The sequence below is a fragment of the Canis lupus genome, chromosome 5, assembly GCF_003254725.2.
Source record: "Canis lupus dingo isolate Sandy chromosome 5, ASM325472v2, whole genome shotgun sequence".
Classification (NCBI taxonomy): domain Eukaryota; kingdom Metazoa; phylum Chordata; class Mammalia; order Carnivora; family Canidae; genus Canis; species Canis lupus.
Window position 1 is genome coordinate 51,900,648 of NC_064247.1, and position 22,668 is coordinate 51,923,315.

At 39.5% G+C, this 22,668-nt stretch overlaps 1 protein-coding gene and 1 long non-coding RNA gene across 19 annotated transcripts in view; one reads left to right on the forward strand and one right to left on the reverse strand.

Moving 5' to 3' along the window:
• Positions 1-22,668, forward strand: part of DAB1 (DAB adaptor protein 1) — a 1,117,693-nt gene that overhangs the window by 388,557 nt on the left and 706,468 nt on the right. The gene's annotated exons all lie outside the window — the stretch shown is intronic.
• The window catches only part of LOC112647102 (uncharacterized), a 33,472-nt gene continuing 22,392 nt past the window's right edge, over positions 11,589-22,668 (reverse strand). Inside the window, exons 2-3 of the long non-coding RNA XR_003128085.3 lie at positions 19,027-19,100; positions 11,589-15,673 (exon numbers count right to left, since the gene is read on the reverse strand). This is a non-coding gene — a long non-coding RNA (uncharacterized LOC112647102). The remainder of the gene's footprint in view (positions 15,674-19,026; positions 19,101-22,668) is intronic.

Consider the following 22,668-nt stretch of genomic DNA (forward strand, 5'->3'; position numbering starts at 1 on the left):
TTACCCTCTGCATGATGCTGGGTGCTGGAAGTACAAAGATTAGTTGTTTACTCAGACCTCAAGGGGCTCCCAGTCTTCTCCAGATCCTCTTTATCCTTTCTTGTCTAGACATGCAGAGTTTGTTCTGTCTTCCATAGCTGCATAGCCTACTCCCTTCCTTCCAGAGGGCCCAGACATGCTATCTGTATGAAGAAACTCATGCTTACTTCCTGGGCATCATGTACTCTCTTTTTGCCTCATCTCTTTCTACCTATGAGTCCTACCTCTCCACTCCCGCCTTTTCTTCCAACTCAAATTTAGAATCCTATCCACTTGAATAAAACATTGTGGTTCTTATATTTCAATCAATATAGCTCAGTAATGCTGGGGGGAAGTATAGTTCTTTTTTTTTTTTTTTAAGTTTCTGCCATTATTTTCTTCAATTCTATCTGGGATGTCTAAAGAGTTCTTTCGCTCTTTTTCTCTTGGAAGCACTCTATCTCAGGACATTCAAAACCTACCTATTCAAGGTCTGATCTGGAAAAAAGAAAGGCAAAGTATCCTATTAATGATTTCTTGTATTGGTTATGTATTGAAATGATAATTAATTAGGTATATTGGGATAAATAAAATACATTACTAAAATTTCTCCTTTTTAATGTGGCAACTTTTTAAATGTAATGTAAACATATATATGGCTTGCATTGTTTCTATTAGACAAGACTAATAGAATAATATCAGCAAGCTTCTTAAAGTGGAGCTTTACTTGAATGACTAAATAATCTTTGGAGAATGACTGAACTTTTAGTCTGTCCCCAGGACAATACTGAATTTATTATGTCTGCTTATATGCAACTACCATATAAATAGGGCAACCATACTTGTGTATTTGCCCAAGAAAGTTTCAATTTATACCTGTTGTTCAGGTATAAACGATTATTAATTCCCCTTTCATCATCAAAAGAGTCCTAGTTTAAATGTTAAGCTACACTGTGACCCTATAAAAGATGCACCTGGAGCAATTAGGTTACTCCACAGAATTTTCATTCAGAAGAACTCATACCTAGTATTGCCTTGACTAGAGTGCCTATTCTGTATTCTGTCCAGACAGACCCTCTTTTCTATGGTCTTCACTATCTTCCTGTCCCAGCAGCACTTCTTTTGGCAAGAAGAGACACTTGATATTTACAGCCTCAATGAAAAACGATCTTCTCTGATCACCACGGATAGCAGCACTTTGAAACAAACTAGCTTGAGTCCATAGGCATTATCCTTTAATTAGCTCATGTTGTGTTATGTGTAGATTGTATAGGCCAACTACAAAAATGATCACATACACACATTACCTACTATTGGCCATTCCACTTTCCAACTCAACCACTTGAAGGAAGCCTGGGAGCCAGTAAGGTGGTGTTATAGACAATATTTAGCCCTTGCCCAACCTCAGCCTCTTCATCTGTCAGGTGAATTTGAAGAGAACTTCTACCTCACAGAAATTATGATAGAAATGATAGAAAGGCTCCTGGCATTTCTTCTTCCTCTTTGGCTCTTGATACAAAATAGCCTCAACCTCATTAGAATTCTCTGTATCACACATAGATCAATGGAACAGAATAGAGAACCCAAAAATGGGCCCTCAACTCTATGGTTAACTAATATTCGACAAAGCAGGAAAGACTATCCACTGGAAAAAGGACAGTCTCTTCAATAAATGGAGCTGGGAAAATTGAACAGCCATGTACAGAAGAATGAAACTAGACCATTCTCTTAGACCATACACAAAGATAAACCCAAAATGGATGAAAGATCTAAATGTGAGACAAGAAGAACACAGGCAACACCCTTTTTGAACTTAGCCACAGCAACTTCTTGCAAGATACATCTATGAAGGCAAGGGAAACAGAAGCAAAAATGAACTATCAGAACTTAGTCAAGATAAAAAGCTTCTGCACAGCAAAAGAAACAGTCAACAAAACTAAAAGACAACCTATAGAATGGAAGAAGATATTTTCAAAGGATATATCAGATAAAGGGCTAGTATCTAAGATCTATAAAGAACGTATTGAACTCAACAGCAAAAAACAAACAATCCAATCATGAAATGGGCAAAAGACATGAACAGAAATTTCACCAAAGAGGACATACACGTGGCCGACAGGCACATGAGAAAATGCTCCGCATCACTTGCCATCAGGGAAATACAAATCAAAACCACAATGAGATACCACCTCACACCAGTGAGAATGGTGAAAATTAACAAGACAGGAAACAACAAATGTTGGAGAGGAGGTGGAGAAAGGGGAACCCTCTTGCACTGTTGGTGGGAATGTGAACTGGTGCAGCCACTCTGGAAAACCGTGTGGAGGTTCCTCAAAGAGTTAAAAATAGATCTGCCCTACCCCCAGCACTTGCACTGCTGGGGATTTACCCCAAAGATACAGATGCAGTGAAATGGCAGGACACATGCACCCTGATGTTTATAGCAGCAATGTCCACAATAGCCAAACTGTGGAAGGAGCCTCGGTGTCCATCAAAAGATGAATGGATGAAGAAGCTGCGGTCTATATATACGATGGAATATTAGCCATTAGAAATGATGAATACCCACCATTTGCTTCGACGTGGATGGACCTGGAGGGTATTATGCTGAGTGAAGTAAGTCAGTCAGAGAAGGACAAATGTTATATGGTTTCATTCATTCAGGGAATATAAAAAATAGTGAAAGGAATTAAATGGGAAAGGAGAGAAAATTAGTGGGGAAATATCAGAGAGGGAGACAGAACATGAGAGACACATAACTCTGGGAAATGAACAAAGGGTAGTAGAAGGGGAGGTGGGTGGGGGGTTGGGGTGACTGGGTGATGGGCATTGAGTGGGGCACTTGACGGGATGAGCACTGGGTGTTATGCTATATGTTGGCAAATCGAACTCCAATAAAAAAAATATACAAAAAAATAGAGTTCTCTGTATCTAATAGGGTGAGTTCCATATTCTATCAAATGAAAAGTCTTGCTTAAATATTCTTTTAGTCAATACACTACTCATAAATTCCACCTGATTTCCAAAGTGGATACATCCCTCAAGGTTCTGCAACAGCTACGAGTAAGCTTGATAACCTAGAGAGCTGCTGGAAGAATCGGTCCCTTTTGGTCATCTATGCCTCCTAAATGATTGTGAATGTTTTATTTAAACCTGTAATGGGAAAGGGAGAAATTCCACTCTAATGTATAACCTTTTACTACCTATCATCATAGCCATGACAAAAAGGCATTTGACAGTTTCAATTCTGCCAATTAGAGAGCTGCTCATGGCCTCTGCTTTTGATAAACATTAGTCATTACTGGAGAAGCTGTGTTTCCCAGTCATTTCCCAGGGTGCTTTTTCCCCCCATTCCCTCTATCTTTTCCTCCTTGTGTGTACCTTCTGGCATCAGACATACATGCTAGCTGCATCATTAAGTGCTGAGACTTTACATCTTAATTCTGTATGAGAGGTTTTCTCTGGGGGCAGTAGTGCATCTGTGGAGAAAGAATTTCAATGTAGAGTGGAGGTGATATGTTGGAGGATGTTGATGACATATTTAAAGAAACAGCCATCCAGAAACTAATTTTTTTCTGTGTATAGATGGGAGGGACAAAAGAAGGAGTTGTCTTGGTATGGTTGTCCATAGGCTCTGATGCAATGTGCTGGCTTGGCCTAGGGGTTTGCTAAGGAAAACCTTGAAGTACTTAACTCAAGCAGGAAAGAATAAGGATTTAGGTTGTAGGATAATATGCTCAACTTGTATTTTCTTTTTTAAAGTAGGCTCTATGCCCAACATGGGGTTTGAACTCATGACCCTGAGAGCAAGAGTCATATGCTTTACCAAATAAGCCAGCCAGGCACCCTTCAACTTGTATTCTTTTTATATCTGGAAGCTCTTAAGCTATCAAGAAATATCACCAATTCCTACTTTTTTCTGGATGCCTCATAATATTATTTAATACTCTCTTAGAACGGAAACAAAAACAAGATGAAATCATGGCTTAATTTTTTAATGTAATTCCTTGTGAAACAAAAAGATGTCCGTGTTCAGTAGCTGGATAGATGTATGGCAAATAGGGGAAAGGCAAGCTGTGTAACATCAGGACCAGTTTCTATAGCAACAAAAATGTCAGCCATCCTTCTGGCTGATCCTATTAATCTGGAGTAGAAGCAATGATACTGACACACTCGAAATGTATTTAAACCAGAAGGTGAAAATACAATCCAATTGTAGATTTAAAGCAGAGGTAGAGCTAGGCACCAACATGATGTGACTGAAACATATGTCATAATGGAAAATGAGGTGCTCTCAAATACATCCCCTACATTTTTGTTTTAAGTGATTAAGTTTCCACCCAAAGTTCCAGATACTCTTGGACTCAAATAAAAAAAAGAGAAGAGGAGAGATACCATCACTTTCTGTTTCCAGAGCAAGGCTGTATTTTCAATATTGTTGGCTACAAGAGGCACATGAAGTTAATTGTTTTGAAGATGGTGAAATTTGTAACTTTGTGAGCTGCTGACATTTGTGCACCTTCTGAGAAAGAAAGAGGTAGGTTTCTGGGAAAAGAAATCTGGTGTTTGGACCTGAGTATGTGGTTGTGGTTTCTGCTCTTTTAACTATACCTAAGGCTAGGGTGAGGTGTGTGAACACACACTGATTTCAGCTAATGGGGGTGATCACGCTGGCCCTGAATAGTTTGCAAGGCTGCTCTGAGGCCTAAATGAGATCATGGACATGGAAGTACTTTGAAAGAAGTCTAAAGTGCTATAAGGGTATAAAGAATGATTATTCGTAGTAAGGAACAGCCAAAGAATTACTCTTTCCTATAGAGCACTAGTTGTAGACAGAACTTAAGGAAGCAAGTTACAAATTCTGACTATCTGGGTCATTGGTTTGATTTTTTTTTCTCCTAGAGAGACTATAAAGCTATTATTCTGTGCTGTTCCCCTTTGGTGCTTCTTTTTACTTTCGAATCATTTAAATAGCTAAATATTTTCCCAGTTTGAAAGCAGAATGACAGTCCCCAGTATATTTTGCTGCTGGAGCACAAAATAAATGGGGATGCAGATCCATGTCATTATGATAAAATACCATCTTTTCATCTTTATCTTAGAATTTCAGACTCCTCAGGAAAGATGACCGCCTCTCATTATGAAAATGAATTTGCTAGCAAAGGAAGAGCTCTCTTAACTTGTTCTCGGGTCTTCCTGTTTCCAAAAGCATAAAGGAAAATTTGCTCTATTTATTGTTCTTGGCTTATTAGAGTCCTTTCCCTTCCCTACCTACTCCCCAAATCTCTAAAAATGATTCTTGAACAACAGAACAGAATGGAGACCAAAACCAGCAAAGAAAATCAAAAGAGTGCATAACATTTGATTAAAGAAGACATCTTTGGTAAAAGAATAGAATCTGTCTTTAGAAATTAGCGGCAAAGGGTCTGGATATTTCTGCCCCAGTCTGAACACACATTTTTACTCTTCAAAATAATTAACACTCTCAAAGCAAAGGAGAAGCTTTCCACTGTGCCTTGAAATAAAATGTTGTTTTTGTTCAAACTGCAGCTGGGGATATGTAGCTGTCACCTTCAAGCTCTGCATCATGACTGATGACTTGGGAGGTTGCCCAAATCTCAGATTTTGTATACACCCATCCGTCACCAGTCAAGTATGTGTCTAGCACTCTGCTAGGCTCATGGGGATAAAAGGCAGGGAAGATGAAGAGAAAGAAATTATAGAAAATTACATTACAGAAATTACATTATGTATATGTATATACATATATATGTATATATGTTTATATATATATAAACACTGAGGTGGCCACTCAATGCCTCAAATTTTGTATATTATATATATATTTATATATATATATAATATATATAATATATATATATATATATATAATTACCAAAATTTGAGGCATTGAATGGCCACCTTAGTATTAATTCATTAAATTGAAATAAATGAACTTCATAGACTGGTAGAACAGAGGAGGCTAAATGGTTATTGAGATGAACACATTTTTTTTAAGATTTTATTTATTTATTCATGAGAGACACACAGAGAGAGGCAGGGACATAGGCAGAGGGAAAAGGATCCCTACAGGGAGCCTGATGTGGGACTCGATCCTGGGTCCTGGGATTATGACCTGAGCCAAAGGCAGATGCTCAACCACCGAGCCACCTGGGTGCCCCAAGATGAACAAATTTTTAAATTCCTGTTTGTTCTTAAGCACTTAGCTCTTTGGTGAAGCTTTGCCCCATTATGTACCCAAAGACCCTTTTCTGAAATAATATAAGGCAGTGATGAGAGGGATTTGTTTAGTAGTCAGATATGGATTCAAGTTTAAGCTCCATCACTTAGTAGTGAGGTAATTTAAGGCAAATTCTGTGTACTTCCATGTCCTCTTGTGAAATGAAGACCAATAGATCCTAACACGCAAGGTTTCACAAGGACTAAATAACTGATGGATATAAACTGCTTAGCCAAATAGGTAGCCAATAAATGTTAGCAATTGATTATCATCATTACTGTGAATATTGTATAGTATTTTGAAGTAGGCTTTTTATTTAGCATATAAAACAAGGAAACATGTTTTACTACCAAACTATAGGTAAAATAAACATGCTCAGATATCTGATGCTAAGCCCATCTAGGGGAGGCCTCTGTTGTAGTGGAATGTTTAGGGACATGGGATGCCAGAAATGTGGTGCAACTCAAGGTCAAGGTAGGGCTTAGGAGGAAGGATTGTGCATGTCTATTGCCCACATGTATTTGTTTTAAAACTGCATTTTTAGGGGATCCCTGGATGGCTCAGCGGTTTAACGCCTGCCTTCGGCCCAGGGCGTGATCCTGGAGTCCCGGGATAGAGTTCTGCATCAGGCTCCCTTCATGGAGCCTGCTTCTCCCTCTGCCTGTGTCTCTCATGAATAAATAAATAAAATCCTTAAAAAAATAAAATAATAAAATAAAATAAAACTGCATTTTTATATTTGACTCACTCCTTTTGATATTTGTCTCCAGGGGCCTTGCCCATGCCTTAATATGTCCTGATCACTGTTGTAACACTGCTCACTCTCTATGTTATTGTTTACTCTTTTTCTCTAATAATTAGTCTGTGATCAATAGAGAGCAGAGATTGTATAGTTGTTTTCTAACTTATCTAAATAGGAAGTACTGTTCCAGGAGATTAGAACGTATTTGTTGAATGGATAACTGAACCAAATCATGGGGAAAAAAAACCCGCAAATGAATAACCTCATTAAAAAAGGTTCCAAGGAAGAATTTAAGCCCCCGTATGACCATGTGATAATAACTAAATACCACTGCATATATGCTTTGATATGGCCAGTTTGCAGCTGGCCAGATGAATAGAGTACTGACAACTTTTGAACTGTGGGTTCTAGCCTTAGGTGGAAAGCACAGACTTAGACCCTCTGAGAGCGTGTGAACAGAGGACCCTCAAATTATACCAGTTTTATTAGGCATCAATAACAGACCCCTTTACAGCTCCAGCTCTCATTCTAATCCACATACTCAAATCAATAATTTTGAGTGGGCTGCCAGAAAAGCAGCCAGCAGATCAAGTATTGCCTGAGGAGCCCTTCACCCTTGGCTGCCAAGAAGTGTGACCCTCTCCCTTGACTTGGCAGTCTGAGCTGAAAGCCTGAGGCAGCTCCTCTTGAAAGGCCAGCACAGAAAATTTCCTTCCAGAGCTGCAGGGTGATAGGGCTGGAGAAGTGACAACAGTCATGATGTCTGACCCTTCATGGGAAACTGGTCATAGCTTGGAACGGAAGCTACAATTGGAAGAACATTTCTGGCATTATCTATTTTCAGTCCAAAAGCATCTCCTTTCTGTTCCACCCCTGGTCCAAGCATCTACACATCTGGAATCCTTTGGATCTTTTCTTCCTCCCTTTGAATGACCATTCCCAATGCCCAGGCCCCTCCCATCCTTGCTTTCTACTCTATCATATCTACTCAGATGAAATAGATACAATGCCAGTTATGAGTATAAAATAATAATAGCTAGTGTTTATTTAATACATATCATGTAGCTGACACAATTTCAGTGCTTTGCTCCTTTTTTACTCTTTATCTTCCCCATGAAGTAAAGAAACAGAGGCACAAGGTAAAACATGTCATCTAAAGAAAGAAGTCAAAGAATACAAGTACAAAGTATGATGAATAATAAGTTAGCTTATGAGGGATGGGCCAGAAAAGGCTTAATATAATTTGCGAGTGAATATAATCTTGAGATAAGAGAATAGAAAGGGGAAATCCCAAGGGTCACTGGTAGCATGGATATGTAAGGCACAATTTGGTTTACTGCTCATGTTTAGCATGGTACCAGGTACATAATAAGCACTTAGTAAACTTACATGGAAACAAATCAAATAGCCGGAGAACAGAGTAGGAGAGTTAAGCCTGGTATCAATTGTTTTCAGGAGGAGTGGGTGAGTGATGAAGCTTTCTATAAAAGCAAAAGCAAATTTTATGACTGCAACTCACAGATTTCTCATCATAATGAATTCTCCATTAACTGTCCTCCTAATCCATGTTGGCTGATGGATGAACCCCTAAAACAGAAAGTTCCCAGGAAGATCTATAGGAGTAGCCACATATCAGAGGAGACGAATGCCGTTAGTCATCAGGAATTGCAGGAGTCAAAGGAAGATGGGACCATTTATGTGGACTCTGTTTGAAAGCCAGATAACAGATGAAGACCCCAGCTGTGTGTAGTCAAATGTTCTATTCATATCAAGCACTGCCTCAGTCACTAATACCTTAGCTGGCTTTGAAGGAAAAACAGACAACTTAATGAAGGCATTGGAGTGTGCCTGAGATAGCACTACACTGGAGTGGAGTCCTTGAATGGCAGAGCTAGATGGGATCCTTGAGATCATCTAGTTAAATGAAATCTTGAGGCAGAACCTAAAAACAAAACATATAAAAGCAATAAATGGATTCTTCTAGCAGTTTAAATCTTCATCATTTAGCAGACACAAGCACCTTTCATTGCTTGTGGCTCTCCCAGAGCACACATATGTATGAAAAACACTGGTTTGAGTCCAGTACTCTCATTTTACCAATGAAGAAAACGTAAACACAGAGCAGGGAAATGGCTCCCTAAGTCTCACTCAGGTGGCCAGTGGCAAAGCCTGAGCCCAGACAAGAATCCAGAAATCTCAACTCTGCTCATTTATCCACCAGTAATGTTCTTTGGTTCAATTAATATTTATTAGGGAGCACCTGGGGGGCTCAATGGTTGAGCGTCTACCTTTGGCTCAGGTCATGATCCCGGGGTCCTGGGACTGAGTCACTCTAGGGAATGTACTTCTCCCTCTGTCTCTATCTCTGAATCTCTAATGTATAAATAAATAAAATCTTTCAGGGATGCCTGGGTCGCTCAGCGGTAGAGCGTGTCTGCCTTCAACTCAGGGCGTGATCCCAGATCCTGGGAGTCCCACATCGGGCTCTTTGTCAGGAAGCCTGCTTCTCCTTCTGCCTATGTCTCTCTCTTTCTCTCTCTCTCTCTCTCTTTCATGAATGAATAAATAAAATCTTTAAAAATAAATAAAAAAATATTTTTAAAAAGAGAAATATTTATTGAGCAGGTACTATGTAAAGGACATTGCCAGCCTGGAGGATACATTGAAAGATCAAGTTCCTGTTCTTAAGAATTTAGGCAACAATTGCAAAGACGATACTATTTCAGTGTGGAAACTCCCAAACTGGAGGTCTGTACACATATGTTTTACCTAACTATCACAAATACAGAGGCTTTCATGATCAGTTAAGTAACATGAGTCAAAGATGCTGAGAATAAGCCACAGTGGCAGTTGAAGGACCTGGGATATGAGCGCTGAGTACATTTAAAAAGATTATTTGGAAAGCTTAGGTTGATAAAGAATATTTACAAAAATTTACAGATGACATCATACTTAGTGGTGAGAATCTCAAAGCTTTCACACTAAGATCAGGAACAAGCCTAAGGATATCCCCATTCACCACTGTTCCAATACCACTGGATGCATTCAGACAGAAGGAGAAATAAAAGGTATACAGATTGGGAAAGAGAAATAAAATGTTCTTTGTTTTTGAGCAATATAATCATCTAGGTAGAAAATCTGAGCAAATCAACAACAGAAAGCTCCCAGAACTAATAAGTGATTACATCAAAGTTGCAGGATACAAGGTTAACATATAGGAGTTAATCATTCACCTATATACCAGCAATGAACAAATAGAATTTGAAACTTAAAACATGATTCTATTTATATTAACACCACCAGAAATAAAATAAGTAGCTTACATATCAAAATATACACAAGACCTATATAAAGAAAACTCTACAACTCTGATGAAGAAATCAAAGAACTAAATAAATGGAGAGATATCATATGTTCATGGTTAATAGGAAGATTCAGTATTGTTGAGCTGTCAGGTCTTCCCTACTTGATCTTTAGATTCAGTAGAATCCCACCAAGTTATAGTGTGGGTATTGGAAAACTGATTCTAAAACTTACATGGAGAAGCAAAAGACCCAGAATAGCACTGAAAAAGAATTAAGTTGGAGGACTGACACTGCCTGACTTCATGACCTACTGTGAGGCTACAACAATTGAGACAGTGTGGTATTAGTGGAAGGATAGACAAATTGATCTCTAGAACAGAAGATAGAGCCTAGAAGTAGACTCGCATAAATGTGGTCAACTGATTTTTGAAGTATATAGGAAATCTCTGTACTTTCTACTCAATTTTGCTATGAACCAAAAACTCAAAAATAAAGTATATTTTTTAAAAAATAAAATACTGCATAGATGAAACGACACATTTGTTATTGCTGGGCCACTAGCTTGGGAATTGAATACTTCCATTTACATTTTACAAAGGTCTTTCATATACTATAGCCTTAATTTACAGAAACAGATATGTTTACCAAAGCAACCTAGTACATACCTACATACATATAAACAAAACAAAAATTTTGCAAAACTTCTATGTGAGCAATCCTACATCTCATTCTGTTTTATTTTATTCTATATTTTGTTTAAATAATAGTAGTTATGATCCATTCAACTAATCTGTAGCAACCCTAATGGCTCTTAAACCATAGTGTTTGCAAACCAGTGTTGGATCTTCCAACAATCCTATGAGGCAGGGAGTGGTTATTCCTTCCATTTTACTAATGAGAAAATGGACTCTCCCTAACTCTGGGAAATGAACAAGGGGTAGTGGAAGGGGAGGAGGTGAGAGGATGGGGTGACTGGGTGTTGGGTGCTGAGGAGGGCGCTTGACGGGATGAGCACTGGGTGTTATACTATATGTTGGCAAATCAAACTCCAATAAAAATATATATACAAAAAAAAAGAAAAGAAAAGAAAAGAAAATGAGCTCTCAAGGAAACTGAGATTATGGGTGAGTGGCAGGCTCATACTGGAACCAAAATTTCCTGGCATCCCAGCCATGTGATTCTTTAAGGAAGCCACTTTGCCTTCTCAAACTAGAAGACACTAATAAGATCAGGTTTTAACTCAGGCTCAGATCTCTATTGTTTAACATTTTATTTATTTGAGAGAGAGAGAGAGAGAGAGAGAGAGAAAGAGCACACCAACAGGGTAGAGGGACAGAGAGAGAGGGAGAAGCAGGCTCCCTGCTGAGAGAGAGCCTGACATTGTAGGGCTCCATCCCAAGACCTGAGATCATGACCTGAACTAAAGGCAACCGCTTAACCGACTGAACCACCCAGGTGCCTCTCAAATCTTGATTTTTGCATTGCTTCTGATAACAGGAAGTTCCTAATTTCCCAGTATTTATCACTTGTTCCCATTTATCTGCTAGAATTGCCTCCTCTTGGGCAATCAGCATGGAATAGCCTTTCAAGATGGGAATGGATTTAAATAAGGACTTGATAGCTCATACATGCTCTTTGCTGTGCCCTGTGTGCAGTTTGAGAAATCCCAGCAAGCCATTTTCCCGGTGTTTCAATGCCATCTCCTGACCTTGAGAGTCTGGTAAACGAATATATATTTTTTGGGAAATTTCAGGCAGTGGCTGTCATCATGCAGGAAAAAGGAAGCTTCTCCAGCCTAATATGTAAACCCTATTGCTGCTATTTTCCTGCAAGTTTAATAAGGCCAGGGCCATAATTGTAAATATTTAAAATCTTGATGTGGGGCCAGATGGATTCATTATAGACTATATCTGTATTTAGACTCATACTTTCCTGTTCAGTGCTAGAAATGTCACAGAGGAAGACACATGGGGTTCGGGATCAGATCCACATCTAAATGCCAAAGGTAAAATACTCATTTGTGTCCTCGCCTCCAATTTTTCTAACCGTTCTTCTTATTTAGCCTCACCCAGACTGAGACGGGAGCCCAATGAAAACATAATAGATATAAATTGTGCTTCAGTCATTGGCTGTTTATCTTAAAGAAGAGAAACTTGTTTCCAGCCTGACTGATAATTGGACATCCAAAAAATTCACTAACCGAGGGAGAAGATGGGATAGCACTGAGTGAAGAGAAACCAGAAACGTTTATTTTCTTTCATTAGACAAGGGGAAGAGGCTGTGGATCTTTTCATTTCCCCCAAGTTGTGGGTTTGTTTGTTTGTTTGTTTAATTTATTGAGTATTACCTCCACTTCCTAAACAATCTATAAATTCTTGAGGCTTTGAGGCAATAAACTTGCATATTTGACTGTCTAAAAGAAATGGAGACTTACTGTGGTGGCCCAGAGACAGGATCAGGCCCATGCAGAGAAACTGGAGTCCCTCCTTCATTCAGTTATTTATTCTTTGGTTGAGTCACTGAACATTCATGAGCTCTGCTAATCCAGCCAGCTCCCACACAGCATCCTCCCTTCTGCCCCCACATCAGCTCTGCTAGAAAGCCTCCTGTGAATGAAGTGGAGTTAGATGCCCAACTGCTGTGTTCCCATGGGTTAACAAGTTGAAAGAAACTTGTTCTGTTGTAGGAGAATGGCTAGATTTACAAAGCTTCCTGTCCCTCAGTTGTGAGCCCCTTGAAAGCAGGGATTACATCTTCATTTGCCTCTAGTGGCCCAACATTGTGCAATACTGACCACAGAAAAAGGTGTCGATATTGGAGATTTTTAAAAATATGATGATACAGGAGTTCTTGTTCTAGAGGAGTATGACACATATCCTAATTACCATCTAGCTTTTTAATCCAAAGAATATCCAAGTGAATTGGCCCCTATGAATTTGTCATCATGGTTTCATTCCTTTAGTTGAGAGTAAAGAAAGGCTTCCGTGCCATTATTTCGTCTGAACATAATACTTTTCTCTTTGTACTCTCTTGATGCCATCTCAAGTGCTTTCCTGTTGGATCTGTATGTTTTAGGAGCATATAAACATGTCTATTGTGTGTGTGTGTGTGTGCGTGTGTATACACATATATATATATATTGTGTGTGTGTGTGTGTGTGTAGACACATACAAATTCCACCTAGGTAATGTGATACGATCCTTCCAAAGCATAATTTGAATAGCACAACAGAACTGGAATTGGAATAATCCACCTTAGTTGACTCACTATGTGACGGTGGGCAGAAGCCCATGTCCCCTCTGAGCCTCTAAAATAGAGATTATGAGAGCTTCCATGCCTCCCTCTAAGGAGGTAGTATGAGCCTCCAATGAGATGTGGATGGGAAAACCCTTTGCTGGTTAAATCAATGTAAAAGATTAGAAAATGCCAAATGAGTTGTGTTTATGACAAGATTGGGTTTGACAATGCTATTTACTGTTTGGGAATGTGAATGAGAAAAAAATGTACTTTCAAAGGTTTCTGGCACTAGGCAGTGGTTCTGAGAGCCATGCTGGCATTGCCTTTGCTTTTCCCTTTGAGTGCTGAACATATTCCCATTTACTTGGCAGCTGCGGAGCCCACTTATAAAATTCCTTGTTGTCTGTTCCTTTTCCTCCCCTGTCCCTCTCCCCCATGTGGGCATACATGCACACATCTTCACTTGAGGGAAGCATATGCTTATGCTTTTTTTGTGATCATTTCTAAGTGGCCTGAGGCCCTTTCTGTATGTCTGAGAGCCTCCCTTTTTCCATACTGCGTTCCTGGAACCTTGCAAAGAAACCCAGAGTTTGTGGATTTCCAGGTACTAAGGCAACTGTCATCAGGAAAAAGAGTATGGACTCTTCCCTTTGGAGTGTATGGATCTTTGGTTTATGCAAGGACTTTGTCTTTTTAAACTGGTACCTTAACCATAAAGCTGCCTCAAGTGTGTGTTCCATTCTACCAACAAGTAAAAATCAGAGCAAGTTCACTTTGCCATTGAAAAAGAGGAATACCACTTTCTAAATTTGTCCTGGAGAGATGCAGACCTCAGAGGCAAGGTGGGGACCAATGACATTTATGTTAACATAAGATTCTTTAAAATGTTTTCTGCTTGAAGCCCTTCAGCAATTCCTCACTATTACATAAAATCTAAAATCCTTATTATGGCTACACAACCCTTTGTGATTTTCCCTGCTCAATGTCCAGCCTTGTCAGTGGTGATACCCACATGGCTTGGGTTACCTACGGCATCCATTCTTTCACACACCTTCTAATTTAATTTCTTCTTTTTGACATACGTACACTGTGTACCTGTTATGAGCTGGACACTGTGCAGGGCACTAGGAACAGAGTGAGGAACTGATGGTGCTCATGACAGTAAGGGCTTTGTGGTAGACTGATAATGGTCTCCAAAGATATCAAGATCCTGATCCCTGGAATCTGTGAATGTTTCCTTACGTAGCAAAATGAAGTTGTACATGTGATTAAATTAAGGATCTTGTGCTAGGAAGATTATCCTATTTAGTGGGTCCTAAATATAATCACAAGTGTCCTTACAAGTGGGAAACAGAGGAGGCAAGAAGAGGAAAAGGGTATGCGACCATGATGCAGCCATATGCCAAGGAATACTGGCAACCACTGGAAACTGGGAGAGGCGAGAAAATAGATTATCCCCAGGAGCGTCAAAAGGAGCTTGTCCTACTGATACCTTTATTTTAGCTCTGTAAGGCCCACCTCAGATGTCTGGCCTACAGAGCTGTAAGATAATAAATATCTGCTGCTTTAAACCACTAAGATTGTGGTAATTTGTTAACGTTTTTGTTATGTAGTTCCCTAGTAATAGGAAACTACGTCAGACCTAAAAATCTAGCTAACAGCAGGAATCTACATTCAGTAAAGGGAAGTACAGGGGTTTTGTTTTGTTTTGTTTTTTTGAGATAAAAAGTAGGAGAATTTATCCTGGAATTGGCATATCAGGGAAGGCTTCTTGGAGATAAGTAACATCTCAGCTACAGCCTGAAAACAAGGAAGGCAAACCCAGATCAGGTGGCTACAGGTGAGGCTGTTTATACAAATTATACCTCGCTACTTCATACCTCTGTACCTTGCATGTGCTAGTGTTTCCTTTTCCTTCCCATACTCCCAACCTACCACACACATACATGTTTCACATATGCACACTTGCTCATTTTCCACTTGGCAAACTTCTCTTCATTATGTAAGTTTGCTCCAATGCCCCCTTGTCAGAAGGCTCTCCTTGCTGCCCGGATCCCCTCTGCCTCCTTGACAGAGTTAGGTAACACGCCTTCTTGTCTTAAGGAGATCCCATTCTTCTTCATGAAAGCTCTGAAATCATAGAAGTGAAGTCCCTGAGCGAAATTTAGTAATGGCCCCTGCTACTACCTTTTTCTCCCTCTCCTTCTATGGGAACATAAAAGACCCACCAGATGTGAGGAGGGAAACCTTTAGCAGAAAGAACCTTCTAGCACCGGCAACTGAGTTGGAAATGCATCAAGAAATGTTTCATGGTCTCCCAGCAAATCCCCTCAGGTTGATGAATTAAGGTACTTGGTATAGATGTCCTCCAATAGGAAATCTGGAAAACCCCACTTTATGACTAGCTAGTTCTTCCCCACCAGGAGGTATTTTTTGTCTTGCGTGCTACTAGAATGCTTTGAGATCATTAAAGAATAGAGGAACAGTGGGAAATACAGATGTTCTGGTTGAATGATACCTAAGAGTCAGAAAGCAGGCTAATTATCTTTCTCCTTCCTTCCTTCCACCTAAAATGGAAGCAAAACTATGTGATCAAAAGAGATTTCCTTTTTTTCCCCATTTTTCAACTGGTTGCTATGGTGTCAGGTAGGGAGGACCCATCTGCAACTCTGAATGTTTTTGTATCAGGAGGTGACTGTCAGTCCCCAATTAATTATTCATATTTTCATTAAGAGCAATAATGAGAAACAGTTGAAATGAAAGGTCCCTAACATTACTAGAAACCCTAAAATATTCATTTATTCTTGATTAGCAAACCTTCCTAAGATAGAGGGAACACTAACTTTGAAGTCAGATAGACTGAATCCTAGCAGCCACTGAATTGCTATGTTGTGAGACCAACATTTACTTTACCTCTTTGAACATCAATTTTCTCATCAATGAAATGGGGATAATGATACCCACATCTTAAGAATGCCTAAATATTACAGTTAATGAAGATAAAGTGCTTAACATAGTGCCTGATGCAATACTTGGCTCAGAATAGCTGCTCAATAAATGGCATTTCTTTGTGATAGGAAAGCTGGAATGGACAAGCATTATTCTGGTCAGGTTTGACTCAATTCACAGCTAATCATCCTCTTAGTTTTGAATGGTATTTTTCTACTTTTGGGTAAAGAACCTTTTGCTTATTTGGGAATATAATCAATCTCCAAATATAATCAGCAGTCTCTGTATGTGAAATGTATGCAACATAGTTTTAAATTTTGAGGACATTAAATTGCATTTACTAAATACCCCTTTGCTTGTAAATTTATATTTTTAGGGATTTTTGTGATTTTGTTGTTTAGGTATTTTTAGAAGTCTGTGCCATGGGTCATTTCTTCAGTCCCTGGGAACAAACAAGTTACACCATCTAAAGCTCACAGAAATACTTGAGTAGCAGTTCGATTCACCAGGAACTGAGTTCAGCAGAGTATGTGACATGAAACCTGTTCATGTTACATGATGTGGCATAAGTGAGTCTATGACTTCTTTGTCCCTAAATAATTGGAATAGAGTCAAGTGAGATAATGCATGCGAAAGCATTGTGAAAACTAAAGTTTTCATTGTAATGGATCATTATTATTCTAATTACTACTAATATGAAGAACCTAATATAGCATGGATCAATTATCAAGATAAGAGGATTTCTGAAGTTGTGAACACTTGGTTCCCATTTGGTATTTAGTTTTATACTGTTTTGCTTTGTTCTCTAATTGTTTCATGCATTTTAATCTTACCCGTCTACCCCAAGTAAATTGTAAGCATCTATGAGCATTTAGTCACTTAGTACAATTCATTTTTTTCAAAATCATTTACTGAATGTTCATCATGTGCCAGGCACAAAGCTGAGTCTTATTGCCAAGGAGGTGACTGAGATGTTTTTCTTACCCTCAGTGAGCTTTCTCTTTGTTAAAGAGAGATGACTAGAATGGAGTGCTGAGTTCTTGAACATGTCAGGCTCTGTGTAGAACATAAAGTCTGCTAAAGTTTCTCTTGCCCTTTCCCTCTGTCCCTCCCCACCTCTGTGTGCATGCTCCCTCCCTCTCTCTCTCAAACAAATGAATAAATCTAAAAAGAGGAAGACCAGTCTTATTGGATTAGCATCTACATTTAATGACCTCATTTTAACTTGATTGCTTCTAGAAACACCTTTTCTTCAAATACGATCATGTTCCTAATGTGGTACTGAGTGTTAGGACTCCAGCATCTTTGGGGGTAGGGGTGGGGGACAGAGTTAGATGCAATTCAACCTGTAACAGACCCACATCAGGAGTAGGTCAGATAGAAAAACTGAAGGAGGCCATGTGACCAAGGTAGATGAAGTCAGAGAGCTAATGGGGCCCCAATCAGTTAGGACCTTCAGATTACAGGAAGAATGTTGGAGTTCCTCCCTGTGAACTGGGAAGCTATTGGGGCATAGAAACAATATCATGTACCTTCCATCTTTCTAGGATCACAATAGCTAATGTTTCAGGGATAGGCTGAAAGGGGCAAGGGAAAATGAAGAGACCTTGTTAGAAGGTGACTCAGGAGGGAGAGAGAATGGTAGTTGGGGCAGAGTAACCACAACAGAGTGATGAGAGACAAATGGTGAGAAATGGTCTGGATATAAGGGTTAGCTGATGAATGCAATGAGAGGGAGTAGGCAATGAGGATGATTGTAGGGTTTGGAGCCTGTGCAGTGAGTGGATAAATGGAGTTGTCATTGATTCCAGGTTTACGGGACTAAATCAAGAGCTCAGTTGCGGACATGTCAGGGTTGGGATGCCTATTGGATATCCAAGTGAAGATGTCAAGCACACAGTTGGATATGTAAATTTGTAGTTCCAGAAAGAGTTTAGACTAGAGATATAAATTTGGAAGTCATCAGTACATGAATGATACTTAAAGACATGCAATACAGGGGTATTGTTAGCAGCAAGTTATCTTCTCTGAGGTGTTTGTTTTGTTTGTTTGTTTTTTGTTTTGTTTTGTTTTTTTGCAGGATAAGAATCACAACCCTTCCCTCCCAGCATTATTTTGAAGATCAACCAAAATCCAAATGTGAGAGATTCATATGAAGGGCTCTCAATAAATGCTCATGACATGAGTTGAATTTTGAGTTATTGGAATCTTGGTGATGACCTCCTGATTTCTCATCTCCTGCTACCCCTTCTAATGGCTGGATTTGGCCCCCAAGCACCTTGAGATAGTTATAGTTCTCAAGGAAAGCCCATGTTCCCTGCAGATGGACACAGCAGCCTCATAATCTTTGTCCATCCAGCATTCAGCAGTGGTTCAGAGACAGTGTGCAGTGGTATACAGAGAGTTAATCCTGTGCCAATGGGGATGTGCAAACCAGGAGCCATTCTAAATCTCAATACCACATGCTGCCTTAGGGATCATCATGTACTAAAGCCCAAGATAAAAAGGCCTGACAAAGATTATTGACGGTTTACCTTTTAATGAGCAGCTGGGATTGATTCTGTTCCCCTCTGGGATGGCTTTCTCTGTCCTTCTTCCACCGGAGAGGCTGTGGGGAACAACAACAACAAAAAAATACAAATCTCCAATTTGAATAATTGCAAGGATCTGCTTTCTAGCAAATAAAGTTTTCCATGGGTGAGAAACAGCTCACAGCTTTAAAAATATATATTTAGAATTGTTATGATTATCATGATTATTATTAAGCACTCCTGGTACACTGGATATTTTCAAAGAGGCTGGTTGCCTCTAATTGGATATTCCTTGCAATTTCCCTCTGGGTAGGTCAGCAGTGTTAACTCTTAATCATCCGAGGCAATTAAATGCATGCGGATCTAACCTATGTACCAAAGGCTGCTGAATTGTTAATATAGTTATAATGGTAGAGCCAGACATAAGGGTGCTATTTAGGAGGAGAAGCTGGCAACCAGTGTGTGAGCTCTTGCACATCTGTCTTGAGAAAGGAAAATCAGACATGTGCAATTGGCAATGGACAAGAGTTCTCTAGACACTGACCCACAGGCATATCCCAGTGTACTTCTCTCTGGATCTAATTCCTCCCCTTGCTCTGAGCTAGAGCTCCACTGGGGCTACAGGGTTCTTTGCTAAGCTTAGAATGAAGCCTTCAGGTCACCCTTAGGGTGGATATGATGGTTACTAGACATAGCCTAGAGGAGGAAGAACCGAAGGGGGAGGAGGAATTTTAAAATAATCTTTTCGGCAATCAGTATGTTGCCATAAGAAAACCAATGATTAGGTTGTATGCCAGCTTTCTACTCACCTAACCTTGAATCTTTTACCATCTCTGATCTTCATCTCTGCACCCCCATTCCTGATCCACTGTAGAAATGAGATGGGCATATCTGCACTACATGTTTTTTAATAATTATTTTCTGTAACCTCAAACAGACTAGCATAGTGATTTCAGACTTTTTGTTGGGACCCACATAAGAAATATACTTTACATTTTGATTCAGTATATATACACATACCTGAAACAAAGTTACGGAATAATAATTACTGAGTTTTTTTGCATGCAATGTACTCAGAATCTGTTCTATACTGTTTTTTAAAAGAGTTGGCCATGATAACGATTTCATAGCCTACTAATTAATTACAATGCATAGTTTGAAAAGCACTGGGCTAGAGAGAGAAGCAAGGAGGTCTCTAACCTTTGGGTCTCGAGAATCAGTGAAGATATGGATAACATAGCCTGCCAAAGAGAAAATAGAGCTAAACCAAGTGAGAGACACATTTTTTTTCTGTAGTCTTTTCCAAGATATAGTCCTAGTCCAGAGATCAAGTCTAATGCAATAAAACCGACACTGAAGGAGTGGCAGGATTTCACTGTAGGCTGTTAATGTTACTTAGATTCTACTGTGATCTTGACCTTCCTAGATAACCTAACAGTTTTGGGTGGTTTTTTAGATTTTTTTTTTTTTTTTAACGTTTAACACATTCTAGAGAATCATGTTAAATTATCCTAACAGCAGTTTAAATCCTAGCTCTGGGATCAGAGAATGCTGGATGTTTGTTTGGGCCTCCAGATCTATAGCCTACCTTGTCCCCTGCTCTGTACCTGGGTGATTGCATGAATTGGCATGGTATGGCCTCTGGCTGCTGTTTGGGTTTCCCCACTGGTAGATACCAGCAGAGGAAAGGAAATTTTATTTCCTTAGCTCGCTTCTTCCTAGGCTATAGGTTGATATCTGCTGTTTTCTTCTGCCTAAGGCCATAGCCCTAACAGGGGAGGCTACTCCTATAGTTAGAGCCACTGCTGCAGTCCTCTCCAGGTCATGGCAATTGCCACCTTCCTTGGTCCTTGACGTTCATGGGTATAGTTCACTGCAACTTACAAAGAATAATATAGCACCCTTATAAATGGCACCTTCTCTAATTTCTCCTCAATCGCCCAACTATGCCATCAATTTTGTGTTGGGTCTAGTGGCAGACAATAAAGACATTCCTTCAGGAAGGATGTGCTGCCCAGCTGCATGGAATGAGGCCATCAGGCAATCTCCAGCTATCAGCTCCTCCAGCACCTGCCTCAGCTGCAGAGACCACCTTGTCCAGGTCATATCCTCCCTGGCAAGTCTCATCTGGTGACAGAAGCAATCAAGCAGGCATAGAAAGGCCGGGCCATTTAGATAGACCCAACGCAGCACAAACTGGACGGACAATATTCACACTAGAGCCCTCTACTAGTATGGAGCCCACCTCACAGTTAAACTTCTTTCCCTGGTCAATCCTGCTCCTTTCTCTTCTCTTTGGTCTCTTTAAAATCATGGACCCTAACCTATATCTCTGCATCTTCCTCCAGAAAACCCCATCTGTAACAGGAAACTAAAAGACACCTAGGATTATAGAAGGCCTGTTTTAGAAGTATGTATATCTCCCTTTTGTTCTTTCTACCAAAAAGACAATACAAATTAAGTAAAGCCTCACCTACATATCCTGTCCTATCTCCCACTCTTATCCCTAAGACAGAGAAAGACATGCACAGAGTTGGATATTCCTCCTTAGGAATATATACTTTAGTGAGTGTTCAAATGTTAGTTTTTTTTCTCTTTTTGCACTGCAGCTTGATTTCTGCTAAAATGCAATCTCCCCGTTTTGTTCGAGAATGAATTCAAATAACCAGCTCAAATCATTATCTGAGCCAGAAAGGTATGTATCATAATAATCTCAATGTGTGGCAAGTGGGAAATGTTCTTGGAATATTCCTAGACCCCCATTCTGAGGAGGAAGGGGACCTTTTTCTGGAAATGTCAGACACAGGGGCTCACCCCTGAATGATTTGGCTGTTTTGTCCTGCTTAGCACAGAGGCTTAGCATAGTTAAAGAGGAGGACACAGCTATGAAAGACTTTATCTGATTTCCTTCTCCAAAAGTCTATTCCAAATATAAATATGTTTTCCTTTTTTGTTTTCATAACACAAAACTGTATTCTACAGAGTTTGTGAATTTCCCCTTGTCAACAGGAAAGTACAAGAAAAAGGGGAGGCTCTAAGATTCCAATCCCTCTTTCTGCCCCTCCTCAGTTTAATCAAACATCTCTGCTTCCATTTTCTATATGTAGCTATGGCTAACTCAGTCCATCATCTTACAGATGAGAAATCAAAGTTCAGAAAAACGAATAACTTGCCCAAGTTCTCTCAACAATTCACATCAGAGCCAGGGATAAATGCAGGTCTTCCTCCATTACTTATAATCCAGTGTGATGTTTTCTTGCAGATTTACCCATCAAAATACAGAAGATTATGCAGGCACAAATGAGTAGAAAATATAGAGAAACTCCATGTCTTGGTGATAGAGAAAATAGGGTTTGCATTTTGATGATATGTGTGGGATCTCCCGGTCCCATTTAAAATCATGTGCTAGAATCACCACTTTATCTGTAGGAGAAATGTGATTTATGCCTTTTTGCACTTCGAGCATCAATTTCAGACCTGGCATAGAATAGGTTCTCAATAAATGCTTATCTGTGGATGAATGAATGAATGAACAGATACACTTGTGAAAATCCCTAAAAGCAGCTCAGAACTAGGGCATCGTCCTATTTTTTTTTTTGTAATTCAGGTTTTATTGCTTACTAATTATGTCATTCCATACAATTT